Source organism: Podarcis muralis, chromosome 6, assembly GCF_964188315.1.
Source record: "Podarcis muralis chromosome 6, rPodMur119.hap1.1, whole genome shotgun sequence".
Lineage (NCBI taxonomy): Eukaryota > Metazoa > Chordata > Lepidosauria > Squamata > Lacertidae > Podarcis > Podarcis muralis.
In genome coordinates this window covers 43,571,948-43,593,139 of record NC_135660.1, presented here as the reverse complement: position 1 = coordinate 43,593,139, position 21,192 = coordinate 43,571,948, and positions in this window count along the sequence as shown.

Genomic DNA, 21,192 nt, shown 5'->3' with positions numbered 1-21,192 from the left:
TGGGCAAGCCCTAGACTCTGTAGTTTAACCCACAGTGCCACCCGCATGATAAGTTAGTGATGTGTAAAAATAAAAGGCACCATAGCTTGATGCTTAGTCAAATATACTGGATAATTTAATTTCTCAGGTCACATCCATGCATGGAACAACATGCTGTCCTTCAGGCACTGGATATTTTTCAAAAGAGTCCAGCAGTTGCATCTCATTGTGTGAGTAAGAATAACACCTACAGAATTTTCTTTCCCCGGGTTCATCCTTAACACATATAATATGAAAGTCCAGTTTTGGGGGTGGAGGAAATGCATTATCAAAGTAGGTGTGGACTAACCTCTTATTTAAATCTAGACCATATGATTGGCCACCCTTAGCTACATTTATGATGATACATTGCTAAGATATTGGAAAAGGGCAGGAGAGGAAGGATACAAAGAAATATCATATGAGAGTAGTTCTCATGATCAAAATAAACAGGAAGTTACATATGGTCTTTCTTCCCACTTAACCTTCTCATTTGTGGTTTTTTGGAGCTGGAAGACTGCACTGCACAGTGAACTTCTTCACCTGGACTATCTGAAGTCATGCAAATCTGCCAGTGTTTTAATGGGCAAGCTTCCTTTCCCTCTCTAGGTATTTAACAGCTACCATGAAATCTCCAGCCTCCTCTTGCATCCTGCAAAACCTCAGCATCTCATTGAGCTGTTATTAATAGGGAGTTTGTCTTGTGTCAGAACACAGACATAAAACACATTAACATTATCACATAATCTTATTTAGTAAACACTTGGTGCTGTTTCGCCTTTGGTAATTGCATTTGCTAGATGCAATATTTATGAAAGGGGAAGCGGAAATGTCACAGCTCATCTCCATGGAGCTGTAAAAGTCCTGGAACAAAATTGCATTAGGAAGGGTTTTATATGAGCCTGGGAAGGATACCATGGCTGCAACTAGATAGCTATATTCTAGCAGAACATCTATCTGAATAACTTTTTGACCACTAGCTTTAATTTTCTGGAGTTTGGAGAATCTACAATACAGGATCCCAAGTACTACAGCAATAAGTTTTCTTTTCTCTCTCTGATGTTTATGTTTAATTTATTGTTTATTACGTACTTTGCACAGACCTTAGAATCAGGAAAGGGCACAACCTTAGCCAGTGTTGTGTAGTGGTCAGAATGTCAGGCTAGGACTGGGGAGACCCAAGTTCAAATCCCCGGTAGGCTTGGGCCAATTACTATATTTTAGCTACTCTACCTCACAGGGTTCTTGTGATGAGATTGTCTTATCCCTTATACACCCAGTAGATTGCTGTGGTATGCGGGAGTGTTTCTCCTGCAAGTTCCAAAGATCTCAGAAGCTTGCTCTGCTGTAGTTTGAAGCAGGGCTTTTAGTGTGGCTGCCCCTGTTCTGTGGAATACAATTCCTTTTGAGATATGGCAGTCATCCACTATCTGTACTTTCTGGAAACAACTGAAGACATTTTTGTTCTGACAGGCTTCCCAGTTGGGTTCAGTGGGTCTTTGCCATGAGTGCCTACTTGGTTAGGGTTTAAAATGTATTCACTCTTTTTGTGTTTTTAACTTTTTAATAACCTTACATGCAAGTTACCTTGACAGAGTTAAAAGGTAATTCATGATAATGATAAACGTAATTATGTTTAGCTCATTGGAGGTAAGATGGGATTTAAATGTAATAACAAAACCCCTAGGAGGAGAGCCTGGATACTGTTACATTTGATAACAATGGCAATTCCTCTTTCTAAGATCAATTCATTAATAGGTAAGTGGGAAAATACATTTAGCAGATGGAATATATATATATATGCACCCATCAACTGGACTCTTGGTGTTTAAATTGTACTTGTGGCCCTCCAACTTCTATCATCCTCAGCCAACATAGCTAATGGTCAGGGATGTTGTAAGTCAACATCTGGAAAACCAGTAGCTTCCCATGGCTGTTCACCAAGATGCATCATTTCCACGGGTAGTGAGAGTAAGATCTGCAAGCATACCTGTGGTGACTTGGGAAGACACTCCCATTTTTTAAAAAAAAAACAAACAAAACACCACCACTGAATGTGAACAGAAAGCATTCTTAGAACCTGTTTTGAAAGAGAGCACAGAAAAAGCTGTGTGAGAACTTACAAAAGGCTACTGTTAGCAAGCTTAAAATTTACTTGTGTTTTCCCAGATCTTAGCCATTGTCATATCTGACCCATTTCTCATGGGCACCTGGCTAAGAGCTGCCATGGCTGCATAGAATGAGTGGAGATCTGGTTTTGCATGTGTTTGGATGCTCCTCCCAATACCTCTGGTCTCCAGAAGTTAATCTTAGATTTAGGTTCACCCCTTTAGTGCGCTTTTATTGTTTTGCATGCTAATTAACCTCCATAAAAATTAAAAGATTCACCGGTGAGAGTTTATCATCCAGCTGTAAACTTGCAATAATTAAAACGATAGGCTTTGATTTGCTTGGCAATTAGGAAAAATGCTACCTTGACAGTAGCAGAAGCCCCAACAGCAGCAGCCTCTCACCAGCGGTGGTGTCGTCGTCGTCGTCCTCTTCCCTACCTGAATGAAACGAGTCTTTCCTTTGATCTCCTGGGTTGCTGTTTGGGGAGCAAAGTTCCGTTGGCAAAACAAGGGTCGGCTTGATTCGGGCCACAAACAAAGGCGGTCATCCGACTCCCCCGCCGATCCCCACGGGCTGCTGCAAAGACAAACAAACAAGACTGCTCATAAGTCAACAGAAAGGCCCGTTGGACGGGGGCGCAGGCCCTGAAAGGTGTTCCATTTCAAGCCAGCCGAAAACCTGCAGAGAGCTTGAAAAAGATTAACAGGTCTCCGGAGCCAGGTTTAAATAAGGTTGCCAACTGCTCCAGTGCCTTGGCTCTAACTCAAAAGATCTGCAGGAAGGGAGCTTTTCGCGAAGTGGAGCTGCACAGCATCCCTTCTAACTAGAGTGGCCAGATCTACATGGCGGGATAGCTCAGTTGTTAGAGCATGAGATTTTTAATCTCAGAGTCGTTGGGAAAAGATTCCTGCATTGTAGAGGGTTGGACTAGATGACCCTTGGGATCTCTTCCAACTCTATAATTCTATGATTCTACATAAAGGTGGTTAGAACTCCTGCACGTCTCATAGGTGAAGAGCAGCTGTTAGCAGGAGCCTTTTGCATGGAAGAGCAAGCTAGCCTTATTTCGGAGTCAGATCATCGGTCCACACACCTCAGTACACCAGCTGACCGCGGTTCTCCGAAGTTTTAGACAGGGGACATTTCCAGTACTACCTGGAAGTGACGGGGACCCCCCCCCCCCCACAGGCAAAGTTGATGCTCCGCCACTGAGCTACGACCCTTCCCCAAACGTTCGCCTGCGGAACTCCCTGCATTTTGACACCTGTTAAAGGTGCAAGAGCCCTGTCTCATTTTGCATCTGCCCTCCCGCTTCTAACCACAGCAGAGCAAACCGTTTTAAAAAGCGGGTAGGGATAGGGTGTTGCTTTCAAAGTTGGCAGCTGTGGTACAGTTTGGTAATTTAGGCTCCAGGCTCAATGATCTTGCAGCAACAGCCCGAAATCTGCCCCAAAGTCCCGCCTTGTAGAATCACCACTGTTCGGTCAAACCCGAGTTCTAAGCCAGTCCATTTCCATCCTTTGATGTTTCTTTTATACGTATTATGATGGAGTGACGCAGTATGCTTCAAAAGGTATTTAAGGTCGTTGCAGCTGCTGTAGAGCCCTGCCACTAGTGATTTTACTGTTTAAAAATGCTAACAGAAATAAGCCGGAGATATTTTCAGTTTGCTCCTGTTACAAGGGAAATTTCCCTTTTCGCTGAGCTGCTTCCTCTTTTAATGAAAGGTGTGTATAATATTCTAAATATTATGTTACTAGTGCGAGTAATAGAGCAAAAGAGAAAATTGTTATTGTTGTTGTTGTTGTTGTTAAGCTAGTAAAAGCTACTAAAAGGACTTCCAAGTCTTAAAACTTGGCTCTGTCCTCTTTTCCCCAGTAACCAACTTTGTGGGATAATCAGTCAGACGTCCAATGCGCATTTCGCAAGAGGGTTTAGCAGTAGTTGTTCCTGGGCTGCTTTGAATGCACACCGGGATCTAAGCAGGTTCCTTTCCCTTCTGTTTTCTGTCTCCCATTAAGTACATGTGGCCTTTCCACACATGCCTGAGTTTCCAGGGGCTTTTATCAACATCACCGTATTAGCAACCTCCATGGGCGTAGCCGATGGCGGGGACAGGGAGGGGCAGGTCCCCCCCCCATCAATAAAATTCAATAAAAATACATAGCAAACTGAGGTCCTGCCCCCACTTACCAAAGGCCTCCCGCTCCCCCACAAAAATCCTGGCTACGCCCATGGCCACCTCAGCCTATCCCGATTTCCTTCCTTCACAAAGGAAGGCCGGCGCAGCAGCTGTTCAGGAAGAGCCATTCCCTCACCGTCTTGCATCGTCCTGGAGTTATGCACTAGCGTGCTAATAAAGCTCTTTTGCACATTGCTGCGCTGCTTATGTAGGGCTATGCCTGCTTTTTAGAGCCGCGTCTTTAATAATCAAGTGTGAGTTCTCCAAACAGGTATTTGAAACACCTGGGTTCATAGGAGTCAACTTCTAGGGGCCGAGGGGTCTTCGCCTCCCCCATAAAATATTTGAAGCTGAGCGTACATCTTCAATCGCGTCTCCCGGATCCATTAGCCTTAGCCCTTACTTGTGAATTAGTTTACATCACAAAGCAAAATACTTTTTGTTTGTTTCAGAACTCCTACATACTTACCTAGGACGAAAAAAAAGAGAGCCCCTTCATACCTCATGAGAATATAAGGATGGTTCTTCTGGATCAGAGCAAAGACCCAACTAGGTCAGCCTCCTGCTTCTCACAGACAGTGGCCAACCAGGTGCCCATGGGAATCCCACACAAGCAGGACATTTGTCCCTCTCCATCAGGAAGCTAAACTTGCGGGGTTAGCCAAGTCTACTATCTGCAGACCTAACAGCTTCCAGAAGAAGAGGGGACGCGACTGCTGTTGGACGGCAGGGTCTTCTCTAGGAACACCTGGCAAAACATGACATGGCAGCTGAACAGGGTCTTGACTGTGTCAATTTCACAATTGCAGTGGTACCTCGGGTTACATACGCTTCAGGTTACATTCGCTTCAGGTTACAGACTCCGCCAACCCAGAAATAGTACCTCGGGTTAAGAACTTTGCTTCAGGATGAGAACAGAAATCGTGCTCCGGTGGCGCGGCAACAGCAGGAGGCCCCATTAGCTAAAGTGGTGCTTCAGGTTAAAAACAGTTTCAGGTTAAGAATGGACCTCCGGAACGAATTAAGTACTTAACCCGAGGTACCACTGTACACTGCTGCGTAAAAGGGTCGTTCACGTTCGCCGCGCCGCTTTGCATCCGGTCCTAGCTGGGATCGAGGAGGGAAGGAAGGCGGGGCTGCTTGATCTCGCACATCCGTTGGGGGGATGAGGAGGGGCGATCTCAAACAGCTGTTGGTTCTGGAAGGTTTCTGGCTTTCTTTCTTTCTCTCCTCCCCCCACCTTCGGTTCAGGCATCTATCCTGGGCGTTTGTCCTTGCGTCTGGTCTAGAGAAGCACTTCACACAAAGCCTTTTCCCAACATTTTCGGTTCAGCTTCCTTAGTATCAAATCCCTGCGGGGATAGCAAAATCCGAGCGTCCTTTCCCTTCAACCCGAGCCCCAACATTAAAACTGTTGCTGGCTGCGCCTCCGTCTCGCGAGGGGCGTTGTGTGCCATGCGCTTTCTTCCCTCTTCCTTCCCTCCTGGGATTTAGCTTAGTTAGAAATCCCCAAAGGACACATGGCAAGAGATCCTGGCAGGATCGAGTCCTGTTGAGGGAATCAGACAGCGCAGACCTATGGCTGCCTTGCCTGTCTATTCCGAAATAAGACCCATTGAATCCAACGTGTTACTTACTCCAAGGTAAGTGTGCAGAGTATTGGGGCCTGAAAAGCAAGCGGTTAATGAACTAAGTTGCCCTTTCGATGGTCGAAAAAGAGAGATAGGGTTTTTCATAAAGTACCTGGGGCAGTTTTTTTCTATCCTGCTAGGGAGGAGGAGAAAATAGGGGATACTATGCGCAGAGATTTCCTCGCATTATCCTATCGTTATTTATTAGATGTATAAAACCCAGGTATGGTGCTCTAACAGTTTGTCCTTGCTATCAGTTGTCTTTCTGACGCAAGCTTGTTTTGGGAAATTCTTTGTACATTTCACTTGGTTTCCACTGGGCTCTAGTCAACAGTTCCGCTCAGGCTGTTGCCGCGCGGCGAGAAATAGCAGAGAGAGATCGCCTCCGCTTTTCGGGCCGAGTCTTGAGCTGCAACTCTGAGCACACTTTCCTCTGAAGGAAACCCCATCCAATAGTGGCAGGGTTTCGCTCCCGAGTGAATATCCTTCGACTTTCCTCCTCCTTCTCCGCTGCGCGTAATTTGGTTAGCCGTTTGGATCTCGCCTGCTGAAAAAGGGATCGGGCAGATGTCATCTCCAAAAGTGTAAATCGCAAAGCAAAGCGGCTCCCAAGCGAAGGAGTGGCTCCTGTTAAACTCTTCACCCTCTCGCTAAAAGGATGCGGAGAAACGAGCTTGTTTGTTTTTCATGTACCAGCAGCATGTCTTGAAATAATGGGTTGCTCTGACATGACGTCCTTTCTTTACAAAAGCAGAGAAGCGACAGCCATAACACAGAAGGGGATATAGACTTTTTCTTTTCTTTTCAACCTGCGTTTTTCAAAGCCATGGTTTGACGGTTTGCTTGTTTATTAAAAATAGCTCCGTTATTATACTTCCGGTATTATCTAGGGTGGGGAGAGAAAGAGAAGTTTAAAAATGAGAGCTCTCAAAAAGCAAAGGTCGCCTTACAAGGAGCCTGCACGCTGTTTGAAACTTTGGTGTTGACCTAATATTGCCCTAATGAGGATTTTGGAATAACTTTTGAAACTTCCACAGAAGTAGCTCGATTGGTCTGTTGCAAACACACACATACACGATTTGTTGCTCCTTCAAGACTCCTGAACGTATTGTGAAGTAAGCTTTCCTGGTCTAGTAACTCTCAAAACATCGTCAGCCAGAGTTACAACTATTGAAAATGAAATTCTCTCTTGCTTCTTCCTTTTCGGCGTTTATTTATACAGTACTGTATTAGATACCCAAGGCAGTGTATGGCCTTCCACTTCGCGTTAGTGCAGAAACTTTCATTCCGTTGTTCTGGGATTCATGATCGCTAAGACTGCTATCCTACATAATTGTTTACTTGTAAGACGCAATTGCGAGTTGACATGTATAGGATCTCACTGTGCAGATTGAATGCCATGCGCACTTGGAAATAAACCCTAGTGGGATTTCCTTTGAGTACACCTCGGTTGGCTTACACAAGAAAGTAGGATCTCTGCAGTCACAGACACCTTTACTTGAGAGTAGGTATCCTGCCTGAAATTCAACGGGACAGACATAGGCTTCACCCCCACGGGGGCTATTTTTTATTCCATTTATTTATTGAATTTGTGTAACACCCTTTATCCGAAGATCACAAGCTGTTAAAGAATGACTTGATCTGTGATCAGAGATATTGAGTACCAACTTTTACTGGGAAACTGGAAATAACAAGTGTGGGATTCGAAACCTGTTTACTAGGGAAAGAGTGGGACTTACTCACGAATAAACATGCACATGCAGTCGAGCCAGTTACTTTAATGACGTTGACACCTAAGTGCGCGCATATACAGCATGCCGCTGTTAAGGCTGCCAGGCTGCCATCCTATGTATACTTAATCGGGAGTATCCTCTCCTGCAATTCAGTGGGGTAGACTTCTGAGCAAACATGCACAGACTTGGGTAAACCCTACTGGTTTCCACGGAATTTACTTCCACCCAAGCAGGATTGCTCCACATACAAGCTGCGGCTCGTGCTGCGGATTCGACCCTCTTCTTCCCACCGGCCATCAATTCAACGCGCAACTCTCCGGCTGCTTCGGTCCCATCCATCTCCCTCGTTCTTAATAATGAGGAGGGCGCTGCGCCTATTCTTCATATAGCAATATTTAGAAGAGGGCATTTGCCGGGGAATATTAATATTCCAAGTCCTGGGTGCCAGCAGCCGGACAGTGTAACTTATGCAGTGGGAGGGGACTGGGCAGGAGGAGGGAGGAGGAGAGGAGGGGTAGCCTGGCGACGGTGTCTGCAAAACTTCTCCGGAGCCGCAGAAATGACGAATGGAAGGAAGCGTGTCTTCAATCAGCGGAGGCCGGCCGGCCTTGTTTAAGTAGGAAACGAGCGAGATTGTGATAAATGACTTAATATTCCTTCCACTGTGTGCCTGAAACACCGAAGGGCGGCTGGATCCAAGTCCTGCCGTCGTATTTAATCCAGTGACCGGCTCGGTTTCGTAAGGACCTGTTTCCTTCTGTAAAGGTTCCAGGCAACGACAGTCACCGCAGAAAAACCTCGCAAGGAGTTTTGCGAGTCCAACGCCACAGAAATGAACCCTGTAATGCCCCTTTCTCGTTATTTGCAGCTTCTTGGGGGGGGGGGAGGTGCACTTCCAAGATCACTTAGACCTGCATATACAGATCTACAACAGAGCTATTACAGAATAGGGATTTCTAACACAAAAACTGGCCCCGTGCAAAGGACTGGTTAGAAGCAATAAATAAAACTCTCATATTTTACCAGCATGGAACATTGGGAGAAGCAAATGGCAATAGTTCAGTCAAGTCACAGCATATATTAACTTGCAATTTTCCTTGCTGCTGTTAAAGGTGTGAGGTTAGAAGCCCTTTCTGATCTACTGGGAATAACCTAGGTATCTAGCAGTAGATCTCCATCTACTTACTTTCCTCTGCAGGTCTAAAGCCAAGGTTCTAACTAGCATTAATGATGGTGATTATGAATATAAACCCAGGGAGTGAGGCTTTTCCCAGACATTAATGTGAACTACAAAAAGATGTGACCTTGAGTAAGAAATGCAAAACATCTACTGTTGCTGGTCCAGCTTGCCGGGTGTGTTAGGAGAATGCCAGGTTTCTATTTACACAGAAATAAGGGTTTCTTCCTATTGTAAAATTATCTGTAATTTTGTTGTTCTGTAGCCTCTTGTAGGCTAATGCATGTGTGCCAGAGTGAAAGACAAAACATCAAAAGTTTTGGGAACAGGCCACTGTGCCACTGAAGTTGCTGGAAAAACAACTGTTTTGCTGCCAAAGAATCAGCTATTGTTCAGGTGGCCTGATGACAAGGTCTGTGCCATTTGAAGACTTAGTAGGTACTCCTACACTAACAAAGTGACTCCAGGATATAAGAGTGGTTCAACCAGTTTCTAGTGTTTTAGGACTATGTGTAATGTGCCAAGAACAAAAGTGTTGACCAGCCTTTCCTCCAAGGAGCTCAAGGTGACTAGTGGCACATGAGGGGCTGACATGCATAGAGTTCCTGAATTTATGAGGTCACTTCCTTAAAGCTTTGGTGGAAATTTATAATGAAGGCAATCATCCCATGTACTTACTTCCTGTCTGAGCTCTCTCTCTCTCTCTCTTTCTTTCAAGCCAATGATGTGAGCTTGAATACATCACCTGCTTGGGCTTTACTCAGAGCCCAGACTTCTTTTTGGAAAACGATTTCATACTTTGTTACTAAGAAGCTTTTTTCTTTTTTCTTTTAACCTGAATAGAAGTATTAGCTGCCTGCATTGGATGCAAGTATATCTTTTTGTTTCTAGCAATGGGGACAAACAGGGGAAGGGTTAGCAGATCACAAATAAACAGAGATTATGGTAAATGGTATAATTGTTGGGATGTTCAGGGAGGCAGGAGAGGATATATTGTTTAATAATACCCTTCCTAACTTGCGTTAGCAAGTCCCTTTACTTATCAGAGTGCTTTCCTCTTTTAAACATACAGCAGTTAGCTTGTTGCAAGCTAGTTTTAGCCTCTCAATATAAGATTCCTGGTAATTCCCTTATATTCCTCTTAAAAAGAATAGACACGACACAGTCTTGTGAAAAAAGTATAAAAGTAGTTTACTCACATTCATTCAGTTCACAGATGGATCCCTGAAGGCAGACTTAGGTTACAAGATATATACACGTGGAACTACCCCATATGGGGGTTAGTCTCAGTGACTGCAGACTGGCAGTCACTGCTGCACACACGTCGAAAGCAAGATGGAGAAGAGGAAGTGTGCTGTCTGCCTTGCACCTTTTGTTACCTGGGCAGGTAAGGTCACAGCCACCTCTAGTCACATGTAGAGGAAGTTTGTCCCAGCTCAGGATGAAACAGGAAGTTCCGACTAGATGGAGCAAGCATCCCCTTTCATGTCCACTCTAGGAATGTTGTACTTGACTGCTATGTGTTTCACATCCCACAATAATTGCCTAATTCCTAGTTTCCAGTAAGCTGCAAAAACACATAGTTGCTTTTACTCTGCTAAAAGTGCTTCGCAGCCTTATTACTCTCATATTTTCTCCCACATACATGGGACAGGAGGTTTAAATTTAATTTACAGATTTAATCCTTAATCCATTTCCATCATATAGTTCTCCCCCTCCCCATTTTAATCCTCACAGCAAGGTTAAGCTAAGAGCCCAATACTGGCTGCTTGATGACTAAGTGTGGATTTGAACCTTTCTCTGCCAGGCCCTAGTCTACCCCCCCCCAATCCCATATCATTTCATTTACTTAGAACAGTGTTTCCCAACCTTGGGCCTCCAGCTGTTTTTGGACTACAACTCCCATCATCCCTAGCTAGCAAGACCAGTGGTCAGGGATGATGGGAATTGTAGTTCAAAAACAGCTGGAGGCCCAAGGTTGGGAAACACTGACTTAGAAGTAAGTTCCATTGCTGTAAATATAAGTTACTTCCATGTGATTATTCCTAGAGTCACAGAAAAAAGAAGCAGCAAGAAATGGTGTTCCTTCCAAGGTTGGGGAGACGCTTTGGTCTAGTGGGCCAGATCCCAAAGTGCTCTGCAGGCCATTTTTGACATGTTGTCACATCACCCCAGGTGGATCTGCTTGTTGGGCTTGCATTCCTCACTGAAGCCTTTCCCCCACTCTTTAGCTAAGCAAAGGTTTGTGGCAATCTGAGCATGAAATGGTGACTGTCCCTCCAAAACTTCCTAGAACAACTTAGGGCAGTTTCATACACTGCAGAGCAATAACCATGGGGGCCTCCAGACAGCAAATTTTGTGCAAGTGATTCAGTCGCATATCAGAACTTTGGCTTTGTGCATTTATAGTGGATTGAAGTGCTTCATCTTTTAGCACAATAAATCACCTTTAAAAGAAACACACACAGTATAGAATTATCAGCATAGGAAAAATTATGGAAAAACAGCATAAAATTCTCAGCATGTTATGCAGTTAGAGAAAACATCCAAAAAAAGGATCTTCAGATGGCATTTAATGCCCAGCAAACTGATTAAAATGTATAAAAGAGTATCCAGCTTAGGTTGGAAATGTTTAGACAAGGAGGGCTCATTAATCCACATGTGGTGGCAATGCAAACTCGGGGGGTGGGTGGGGAATATTGGGGAATGATTTATGAAGAACTAAAGAAGATCAAAGACCACTGGTAGCTTAAACTAATAGAATGTGTAGAATTAGCCACGATGACGGCCAAAATAAGAAATACAACGAGAAAAACAGTTTTAAGTGAGTGGGAACAACAACAAAAGAAGCGGTATAAATATAAATTTACAAGTAGGGTTAAACATATGAACACCAGTAGACACAACAAGGAGTGGAAGATAGAGGAGGGAAGGATTGGAAAGCTTTAGGAGTTGCAGCAAACCAAAGTGACTGAGGATGTCAAGGAAAGATAGATTAGTAAGTCTAGGCGAGAAGGGTTAGGAGATGATGTTTGCAACTGAAATAACTATAACCAGCTATAACTGAAAAATTCACAAGAAAGAAAGAAAGAAAGAAAGAAAGAAAGAAAGAAAGAAAGAAAGAAAGAAAGAAAGAAAGAAAGACACCCCCCCAAACAGGCTTTTTGCAGTTTGGAAAGTAATAGGGAAATTCCCTGCAAAGTGTGGATTAAACAAATGGCAGGATGAATGATGACAGGGTGAATGCAATCTCATATAATTGTCCTGCAAACAAATCAGAAGAATTGCTCAACAAAGCCCGGGTATATTCTAACCTCCATGTAAGTTTTGTAAGCTCAATAAACTGGTCCACCCACCCATCCACCTGCAGTTTGCTATTAAGGCCACAATCCAAAATCATGATGAATTAGAAATCTGTCTCACTAAATTCAGTGGAACTTACTCCTTAGTAACTGTGTTTAGGATTGGAGCCAGCGTGTAGATAAAACAGGGAACCCCTACAGACCCTGGCTCACTGAGAAGTGTTAACTGTATGATGTGTGAGATTTTATCATGTATGCAGTTTTAAAATACCTGCTTGCCATAGTCACTCTTCATGTTTTTTGGGAATGTGGGACAGAGAGACTTTTGAGCTGGAGCAGTATGTCAGCTCTCAGAGGAGGACCTAGCTGTGCACCTGGGGGCGGGGCAAACTGCCCGTGGGGGCGAGGTGAGCATCCCAGGGGGGCAGTGAGGTGATGTCACCCCCCTCAGGGATGACACTTGGGGCGGGCTGCACCCACCACACCCCCTTTCTCCCCCAGTGGCAGCTCTTACCTGTAAGAGAAACCAGTTCATTGAAAGAGACCACATTTGTCCCGAAAACCTGACAAGAAAATTAGATGGGTGACATAAGATATTGGAATCAAAGAAAAACAATTGTCTCTGTTAACCGCTTTACACCAGTGGCGTAGCGTGGGGGGTGCAGGGGGGGCCGGCTGCACCGGCCGCAACATCTGGGGTTAGGGAAATCCACGGGTTAGGGGGCGCAAATCCACAGGTTAGGGGGCGCAAATCCACGGGCTAGGGGGCGCAAATTACTTGCCTTGCCCCGGGTGCTGACAACCCACGCTACGCCGCTGCTTTACACAGTCTAGTTTTCTAAAACTTCTCAGTCCACTGCTTGTCAAATGTACTGAATGCTATTGGGCATTTAAGCCTTAGTACCTTGACAGCTAGTTCTAAGGCTCCAACACAGCAGCACAGGACTCTGATTTTGGTGTTAGAGGACCAGAGGACATTTTGCTGCTTGAAGTGAAGAAGAAGAGGGTACCCACAAGATTGGTAGTTGAGTCTTATTTGAATGCTGGCAGTAGGATGGTGAACCTGACATGCACAGGCAACCTGGTACTTCGCACCCTCAAGCACCTGCCACCTGAGGTGACTGCCTAATGATAATCACAGCCCCCTCTTTTACAACTTCAAAACAGTTGTGTGAATCAGTCTGGAAATGCCCAACATGCTCAGTGGAGATCAAATCAACCCACAGTTTTCCATGCTAAAAAGGTGAGGCAAATAGTTACCCATCATTCTTTGGCAAAGAGGAGAAGAACCACCCAGAAATGGTACCTTTCAGGTCTGAATTGTTGGGCCTTGCCTCGTTTTCTCGGTGTCACACATGGGAGTTAGGGTGGGTGGGAAGACAGTATGTGCAGCAACCAAAATGTCCCCTAGATTTGAAGAAAGGGCCAGCAAAGTCCACAGTGACATGCAGCCAAGGGGAGGCCATGGAGTAATTTAAGCAGGAAGTTAATATCAGGAGTCAGAGTAATCAATCTCTGTTTCCCTGAAATGGCGTGAAGGAGGCAAATAAAAGTTCGGCACCTGATGTAGGCCGGCAGCTGAGAGCTGCCTGGGCTTCCCCTCCCTTTCTTCTCTTTCTGTGTCATTCTCCTCAGCGCCTCCATTCATCACACTGTCACTGTCCTGTTCGGGCTTCCCCTTGTGCCTAACTTGTCTTGGAGCTGATGGCACAAATTTAATTTGTTACAGGCGAAGGAGGGGCGAGCAGAGCCTTGCCTGGGGCACCATTGCTGGAAGCCGTGTCAGGCAGACGTATTGTTCCTTAATGGTGACTGGCTGGTGCTGGAGGAGAGGTGGTGGCACAGGAACACTGCTGATTAAATTAAAGCAAGTTGCTTCTTTTTTCACACTGGAAGTAGGTGGCTTTTTGGCCAGGAGACAATAACTTTGGAGGCAGATGCTCTTTTGGAAGCCAACCAGCCATTAATATTTATTAGGTGGCTCAACAACTAGCGCTCTGGTGTTGTGTTAGCTTTGTGATCCTGAGCTGTCATTCTGCTTTTGGGATGTAAGAGGAGCTTTGCAATTACAGGCATTGCAAGTGGTGTGATCCCGTCTATGTTTGCTCAGAACTACCCAGAAACAAACCCCTCTTTTCTGCAACAGGCTTACTCAGTAAAGAGTTTCTTTATTATTACCTCTTTATCCCACTTCCCTCCCAGGAGCTCATGGTGGCATACATGAACCTCACCTTCTGCATCTTATCCTCACCACAACCCTCTGAGGTAGGTTGGTTAGGCTAAGAGAGAGTGATGGGCAGTGCTATTTTTCTAGAAAAAGAGGTACCTTGTTCTCTTATACTGTCAATGGCACCCACCTGAGAGGCGGCAGAACTGAGAGGCGGCAGAATGGCAGATTCTGGCTGAAAGAAAGGCCTGGCCATGGGCCCAAGGTCATCCAGTGAGCTTCATGGCTGAGTGAGGATTCCCAAGTACAGTGGTACCTCGGGTTACAAACACCTTGGGTTACAAACACTTTGGGTTACAGACTCTGCTAACTCAGAAGTAGTACCTCAGCTTAAGAACTTTACCTCAGGATAAGAACAGAAATTGCGCGCCAGCGGCACGGCGGCAGCAGGAAGCCCCATTAGCTACAAGTGGTACCTCAGGTTAAGAACAGTTTCGGGTTAAGAACGGACCTCCGGAACGAATTAAGTTCATAACCAGAGGTACCACTGTACTAGTCCAATGCTCTTAAGTACTGCTCCACATTCACTCTCGTAGGAGTTCTTAGCTTTGCAACCTAAATCATCAGTCTTGAATTTTTAGCTCTTGAAAGTGCCCCTTATTACTAGATACTATGCCACACATTACTCAGTGGCAACTTGAGTTTTGCTGCCGTTGAAAGTAGCTACATGTTAACTAGGCAAAATGGAGTAGGAGGCCTAAATATGTATGCAAAAGGCATATTAGTAAAACAGAAACTGACATGGACAAAAATAAATATACCAAGGGCTAACTCCAGAGGCCAGGAGCATATTTATCCCCCACCTCCATGAAATGCCTTACTTTCTCCCATAGAACTGAATGGTTGCCACTCAGTTGGTAGAGCCTGAGACACTTAATCTCAGGGTGATGGGTTTAAGCCCCACGCTGGATGAAAAGATTCCTGCATTGCAGGGGGTTGGACTAGATGATCCTCATAATCCCTTCCAACTCTACAATTCTATGGTTCTTTGATACTATGTCTAGGGGCGGGGAGTAAAATGCTGCATTTGTAAACACTTTCTAGTTGTGGTGAGCTGGAAAACTGCCTTCTCTCCTTGATGCAGGGTGGCCTGGCAGACTTTACTGACAACGAAGTCCCAGTGTTTTCCCTATGCTAAAAAGGGCTTTACAAACCTGTTTATTCTCATATTTATTCCACACATGTGGGACAGGAGGTTTAAATTTTAATTTACAGATTTAATCCTCGGTCTATTTCCAACATCCATCACAGTGAATTTGGTGTTTCTGGCATCAGGAATTGAATATTCAGCATGAAAACTCAGACAGCAATGTGAGGGTGCGGAAGAATATTTCTACTTGAGGCTGTTATTTGACCTGCCTGGCCTAGGCAACTTTGCTCAGGGTCCTTGGGAAAGTTAGATTTGAGTAAGCTGCCAACAGAACTTTAGATTTTTGACACCTTGTCAAGTTGCGTTTCAACTTTGGAATCAAAGCATGGCATCTCCCTTTGAAGACTTTCCACTAAAGTTCCTTTTGCTAAGGTAGCGTCATGATGACGGGTATGTGTCTGGAGACCTGGGCCCAGACCACCCCTCTGCTTTGCATTGCACTCCCAATCTCTTGGTCACGTTGAAGTGTGACCAAGAGTCACCCAGATTTTTATCTTTCTGAAAAGTAGTCCTAGGTAATATAATCAGACCACACGTACATAGTAATGTATTCAGATTTCTTCCCTACAAAGTCTTGATCATTTAGTAGTCTGCATAACTGCTTAACAATTTATAACAATAACTAGGGAAAAATGGTGCTTGGTCAAGTTCTTAAAACCTTGCAGTTTTCTCCCCTCCCTTGTGCACAGGGCTCTTTATACTCATTAAGGGCACCAGAGTGCTAAGTCATTATTGTAATAAGGATATATGCTGAATAAAAAGAGCCATGCTTCAGGCCCCATAAATTACAACTGTCAGGGAGATCGTTCAAGGGATCCACAGGGCTGGGAATAATTATTTACAGCGTGCTTTATAGAGCAATTAAAAATTCCCCAAATGGTGTTAATTGCTTTTAATGTGCAGAAAGTGCTGTCTGGATTTCAAGTGAGTGCTTAGCAGAAATGTTACTCTTTAACTATTTCCTTAATGTTTGCTTTATACTCCTCCCCCAACAATTTCTGTCCCTATTCTGTAAGTCAGATCTTTAAAAATGTATTAAATATGATGCCACTCTGAGGCCGTGTTCAAATAGATTGTTGCATTCATCGGAGTACTTCGCTATTAAAAGCGAAACAATCTAGAAGTCCAATTGGCATTACAAATGCTGGGATTACAACAGGACTGGAAGGGGTGTGTGTGTGTGTTTAATCCCTTGGTCTAAACTGCAAGAAGATCCACTTCACACAATTTGCGGAAGACAAGCGTTACTTTGACATCACCTCCCTAGCCTCCCCCACAATCTAGGGAAGGAAATGACGTCGCATGCATATCTGAGATGTGACAATGTAACAAGCATTTCAGTTATTGGGCTTCTTTTGGAAGCATGGGATATAAATCTAATAAATAAATAAATATAAGAATTTGTGGCCAGGTCAAGTTTTAACAAGGGAAGGCAAGAGATGTCACCATGTCAAAAATCTGGAATTTGCCAGAGAGCAAGCAGCTGCTGCTGTTGCTTTGAAAGAACTCAGCAAAGCAATGGAAGAAATGTTATAAACTTAATGGCCTGGGAGATTAAAAATGACTTCACCTAATATCCAAAGGACCATAATGTGGGCAACAAGCAAGCCTCTCTCTGGAGGGCATTTCATAAACAGGGCACCACCACTTAAAAGGCCCTCTCCTTTGTCACCACCCACTTCGTAGCATTAGATGGAGAAAGGCCTCTGATAATAATCAAATGCCTGGGCAGGTACAAACAGGAGAAGGCAATCCTTCAGTCAGCCTGGGCCTGAGTTCTGCAGGACTTTGAAAGTTAAAACCAGCATATTGAATTGGGCATGGAAACAGACTGGAAGCCGCATGACAAATTGCAGTAATGCATGTGGGAGGCTACGAGAGCATGGATAAACTGTAACAAGGCTGTCTCTATCCAGGTATGGTCATTGTTAGTAGGTACACAGTTCTCCAAGCCACGGAAGTCACCTGAGTTGCAAGTACCAATGCTGGATCAAGGTCTGTTGACTGTGTATATAACACTCTAAGCCAGAACAGAATGTCTGAGAAAAACAGTGCACAATTCTGAAGAAGTGTGCATGCACACGAAAGCTCATACCAAGAACTAACTTAGTTGGTCTTTAAGGTGCTACTGGAAGGAATTTTTTTTGTTAGTGCACAATTTGTTAGACTGCTGAGTGTTACAACTGGACAAATTAACATATCAAACTCTGTAATTTTGAACTTTAGTGACATCACTAGAACACAGGAGAATTATGAAGAGGAGAGCATTCATATACACATGCTCCCCCCCCCCCCCCAATCATGTAAATAAAGAAAAATACTTAACTAACAGTAGAAATACAGTGGTACCTCAGGTAAAGTACTTAATTTGTTCCGGAGGTCCGTTCTTAACCTGAAACTGTTCTTAACCTGAAGCACCACTTTAGCTAATGGGGCCTCCTGCTGCTGCCGTGCTGCCGGAACACGATTTCTGTTCTCAACCTGAAGCAAAGTTCTTAACCCGAGGTACTATTTCTGGGTTAGCGGAGCCTGTAACCTGAAGTGTATGTAACCTGAAGCGTATGTAACCTGAGGTACCACTGTAATCAGAATATTTGAAATTGAAATGCTCGTTGACGTCACTTGGATAAAGTTGTAGCATAATTGGCAACCCGACTGAACAATAGGCATGGCTTCCTTGAACTGACCAATTGTGTCGCAGGTAGCTCAGTTCTGGAACAGGACAGGTGAGTGCCCTGCCCATGCCCCAATAAATCCTGACTATGCCCATGTTGATACAGGAGAAGGAATCTGAAGGAGAATCCGTACATTTTCTTGAAGTGTTGTGCCAAATGCTATGAAGCCCAAGGGACCTCTAGTGCAGAATCCTGTTCTCACAGTGGTGAACCGGATGACTCTGGGAAGGCTGTAAACAGTACTTGGGATCCAAAAAAACCCCGTTGCTTTCTTGGGACAATGACTTCCATGAGATTTATTTTAAAGTCAATACATTTTAATTCAAGATGATTGCAGGGTTAGAGCCCTTTCAACCTTTTCACCAAGAGTACCCATCCAAAATAACACACACCCCCCCAAGTTTTCTCCTCTGACTTCTGATCCATGAGGTTTTGGTTCAGGTTCCATTTCCCCTCTTCAAGATGTTCTGATGAAGACAAAAACTCACAAAAATTGACTTATCGGTTTATTGGGTGGCAGGAAGAACCCAGCACAAAGGAAAGGTCCCTGAGATGGATGAAGCAGGAAACCTGCAGAGAGGGGTGTTTGGAATTATTACTATTGTTTTGCCTACGTAGGGGAAGCCATGTGATATGGAAGGATGTTTCCTGGGTTCCTGTTTAACAGATTTAAACTAAAGAGACAACTCTGCTGTGTATTGCAGGAGGTGATTCTTGAAACATGCTTATCCAGTCTTTTGCAGGAGGACAGGTAGGGTTTGTGTAGGCCTTTGTGACAGGCACCTTTTATCCTCCATTGTTAAAGAAATGTTTATAGTTTGTTCGTTACAGTTTGTTCTTCAGAATCTCTTTGTCGCTCTTTGTTTCTGCTGTCAATACTGGTGTGCTGAAAGGATGGATGAAACAAATTGCACATATTCAGACCTCCAAACTAAATCCACGCATGCATCTCTCCCAAAACACAATTCTCCTTCCAGGTTCTTTATTAGATTAGGAACAATTCAGTATTGGTATTAGCAAAAAATCCTACATTCCGTTGTGCCCAAATCTGGGGATTAAATGCTTATAAACCCAGGAATTAAGAGAGGGGGAAACTTTCTATTTGCTGAGGAACCTACAGAGACCCAGTGTAGGCTGGTATGCTGGCTCGGGTGCCTCCTAGACAGAGGTGCCCTGGCCACAGTTCTCTCTGCCCTGGTAACATCCAGATTAGGTTGAGACATGTTGCACTTGCAGCAAGCCTTTAAAAGCTACCCAGAAGCAGCAATTGATACAGATTTGGTAGCAGCATTATTGACTAACTAGCCATGTATAGAAGTATCAAAAGGCACCGCTGGCTTCCTGTGTTTTCCACAAGACCTGAAGGGTAGAAATACAAACAGAACTACTAAATCAGTCAGATTGACTGAATCACTGTCTAGTATGGGATCTACAGTGGTACCTCGGGTTACAGACACTTCAGGTTACAGACTCCGCTAACCCAGAAATAGTACCTTGGGTTAAGAACTTTTCTTCAGGATGGGAACAGAAATCGTGCTGCGGAGGCAGCGGGAGGCCCCATTAGCTAAAGTGGTGCTTCAGGTTAAGAACAGTTTCAGGTTAAGAACAGACCTCCAGAACAAATTAAGTTCTTAACCCGAGGTACCAGTGTAATATTGTGTGTGTTCTGAAGCTGCATTGAACTAGGACTCCCTAGCTTTCTGCCACTTATAGCCTTGGTGCAGTGGTGAAGCTACCTGCTCTGGCACTGGGAGCGGGTTACATCCGGTGGCATGGCTGGCACATGTCCTTGGGGGCCTAGCGCACTGCCCAAGTGTGTGTGGGGGGGTGCCGTGTGTCGGGGGAGCATGCCAAGTGGTGCACATCCCAGGGCGTGTGCGCTGAGCGTCCCTGGGGCAGGGGCAACTGCGGTGTCACACCCCGCCCCCGGGATGCCACCCAGGACGGACCGCTCCGCCCCCACTTTCATCCGCCAGTGCCTTGATGAGTATATTTGCTTTATGGCACTCCTTTTCTGCATAATGCTTTATAATGTGGTAACAATTAGCTCATCTCACACTATAGCATGTGAGAAAGGGAGGCAGTGGAGGAGAGGAAGCACAGAGGGAAGGGAAGCGTGAGTCTCCTACTTGGGATCTAATATATGGTCTTTTATAAAACCCAGGTCCTGACTGGAATATGCTAATTGTATACAGGAAGTGGGAGCAATATGTCTGGGAGTTGGGTGATGAATGGACTTAGCAGGCACTTGTCTTATGTGTAGGGTTGTCATACTTCCAGTTTTCCCCCAGATACATCTGGGAATTGGGCTGCAAAAATGGCATCTGGGAGCCCTTTAGCTGAATTGGCAAAATGTCTGGGGAAACCGGTTGTATGGCAAGTAGGGCGGGATTGTTGTTTTTTAATGCTTTGAATGCTTTATTTTTGGGGGGAGACGTTCCCCCCAAAAGCTCAATAACTTTGCCCAAGGAAAAGGTAAAGCTCAACAAGTTTGTTTTCACTTTGGGGGATATGGCAAACCCAATGTAAGAGACCCAAATTAGTCTTCTCTTCGGAATTCTACTGAGATCTTAAAATGAAAACGTTTTAAAAGGCCCTTTGGATGCCTTCAGGCAGAGAGGTGATCCATAAATATCATTCAAAAATACACCAATGATTTTGTGGAATGAGCTGTTGAATGGGATCCTGGGACCCAGTAAAAGTTGCAAAAGCATAAATCACTTTTCAGTCTCCTTTATTTTACTGGATGATATCTGCATATGCTTCATTTTCTCTCATGGGACATAATAGGACTTCACTTTGAGCAAGCTGTCCTGTGTATGATTACTGAAAATTCAAATATTGGGAGTACTGGGTTGTAACAAACTTCGTTATGCTCATTAATTTAAATGGGTCTCCTCTGAGTAGAACATTTGATTTAAGCCACCCCCCCAACCCCAAACCAACCTTGCAACAGTGACTATAAAGCAGAGAAGCAATAATTCA